The sequence below is a fragment of the Microcaecilia unicolor genome, chromosome 1, assembly GCF_901765095.1.
Source record: "Microcaecilia unicolor chromosome 1, aMicUni1.1, whole genome shotgun sequence".
NCBI lineage: Eukaryota > Metazoa > Chordata > Amphibia > Gymnophiona > Siphonopidae > Microcaecilia > Microcaecilia unicolor.
This window is the reverse complement of record NC_044031.1, coordinates 740,320,366-740,323,090: the sequence shown is the minus strand read 5'-3', so window position 1 is coordinate 740,323,090 and position 2,725 is coordinate 740,320,366.

Here is a 2,725-nt window from a genome sequence, read left to right as displayed (position 1 = left end):
CAACCTTCAAGGGGGCGTGTTGGGAGGATAGCGAAGGCGGGACGGGGTGTGGGTACGAGATGGCCGGTTTCGCCTTATAATGGAAAAAAAAGAGGCTGGCTCGAACGAGCATTTCACCGGCTAGACTTGGTCCATTTATTTTTAGGACCAAGTCTGGAAAAAGTGCCCCAACTGATCAGATGCCCACCGTAGGGAAGCGAGGATCACCTCCCCTTACTCCCCCAGTGGTCACCAACCCTCTCCCACCCAAAAAAATAACTAAAACTTTTTTTGCCAGTCTGTATGCCAGCCTGAAATGTCATACCCAGCTCCTTGACAGCAGTATGCAGGTCCCTGGAGCAGTTTTCAGTGGGTGCAGTGCACTTCAGGCAGGTGGACCCCAGGCCCATCCCCCCCCCCCCCCCGTTACACTTGTGCTGGTAAATGTAGAGCCCTCCAAAAACCCACTGTACCCACATGTAGGTGCCCGCTTCACCCCTTAGGGCTATGGTAATGGTGTAGAGTTGTGGTGAGTGGATTTTGGGGGGCTCAGCACACAAGGTAAGGGTGCTATGCACCTGGAAGCTAATTTTGTTTTAATTTTTTTTTAAGTGGCCCCTAGGGTGCCCGGTTGGTGTCCTGGCATGTCAGGGGGGCCAGTGCACTACAAATGCTGGCTCCTCCCATGCCCAAATGCCTTGCATTTCGCCGGGTTTGAGATGGCCGGGCCCGGTTTCCATTATGGCTGAAAACCGAAGCCGGCCATATCATATACACCCGGCGATCCTCTTGTAAACCCGGTGAGCGATTTGGCCGGCGCCAAGCATATTTTGAAAATATGCTTGGCTCCGCCCGCTTACAGCGCCAACCCCGAAGATGGACGGCCATCAATTTGGCCGGCGCCCTTCGATTATGCCCCTCTTTGTCTTCTTAGATCAGATAAACTGATCGTTCCTTCCCCTCATACACAGAAATAGAAAACCCCAGGGCAGATTCATCATTTACTCAGTTGAATGTTGGCAATGATAACAAAAATGTACCTCCTTCCTTCTCCACTTTGGAAGATCTAATGCATTCAGTGGTAAGAAATATCCTGCAAAAATGCACAATAGACGACTTGTTGTGTTTGGGTAAAACATTTTTTTTATTCACCTCATGTCTTTCAGTGGTTGCTTATGATGAGTTATACTTGGGTACAGTAAGTGTTTCCCTGTCCCCAAAAGGGGTCAGAATCTAAGGGCCCTGTTTACTAAGCCACGCTAGAGGTGCGTTAATGTTTTTAGCACACGCTAACTGTGCAGATGCCCGTAATATACCTATGGGCATTTACACGGTTAGCACCCGCTAAAAACGCTAGCACACCTCAGTAAACAGGGCCCTAAATTTGTACATGAGGCAATGACAAGTGAAATGACTTGACCAAGTCCACAAGGAGCAGCAGTAGGAATTGAAGTCTTACTTACTTCCTCAGTTCTCAGCTCACTGCTCTGACCATTAAGCTAATACTGAGATCTTCAACTGTAGACTGTTTTGCATGACATACTGCCCCTCCAAAAACAAATGGGCAAAGGAAAACAGAATTCTAACTTTCCCATTTTTATTTTGGGCAAATTATTGTGGTTGCTGTGTTTTGTCCACTCAAATATGCAGAAACAGTCACATATACTGTAGATTATATGCTCAATTCAATAAAAAGGTCTGTGATAAGCTTCCAAGAGCTAAGCTCCCTTCAATAGGTCAGTGGAGAAACGGAAGCTAAATCCAGTACAACTGCATTGTTTCTTTACAACCTATTCTTAGCAATAGAAATCAAACAAAATAAAACATGGAAAAGAAAATAAGATGATACGTTTTTTATTGGACATAACTTAATACATTTCTTGATTAGCTTTCGAAGGTTGCCCTTCGTCAGATCGGAAATAAGCAAATGTGCTAGCTGACAGTGTATATAAGTGAAAACATTCAAGCATTACTATGACAGTCTGACAGGGTGGGAGGATGGGGGTGGGTCGGAGGTATGCATGGGGACATCAAAGCATATCATTGATATTCTAACAGGATGGGTGTGGATAGGTGAGGGGTGGGGTGATCAAGAGACATACAAGCTTTATGGTTTATAATGGGCTAGGAACCCCAGGTCCTTGTTAAGTCCTTTCTGTTGGGTGTTAAAATATTCAATCATTCTGACTTCAAAGGTCTTACGTTCTTGTATGGTTTTAAAGTTACCTTTCAGGATTCTCACTGTGAAGTCACTGGTACAGTGTCCTGGTCCTGTAATATGCTGACCAACAGGCGTGGGAGCCCTACTGGCACCAGTATTGTTCATGTGATGTCTATGTAAATTGAATCTTGTCTTAAGCATCTGGCCTGTTTCTCCAATATAGCACCTCCCAACCCTGTCAGACTGTCATAGTAATGCTTGAATATTTTCACTTATATACACTGTCAGCTAGCACATTTGCTTATTTCCGATCTGACGAAGAAGGGCAACCTTCGAAAGCTAATCAAGAAATGTATTAAGTTATGTCCAATAAAAATGTTCTTATTTTCTTTTCCATGTTTTATTTTGTTTAATTTCTATTGATAACCTTAAGAGTGGACTAACACGGCTACCACACTCCTCAACCTATTCTTGAAAGCTAGCCACAGTTAGATTGAATTAGATGGATTCCCACATTTTAATTTGAAACTTAAAGGTTATTTATCTATCCTTTGACAGAAAGTACGTTTAAAAATCCGCCATTAA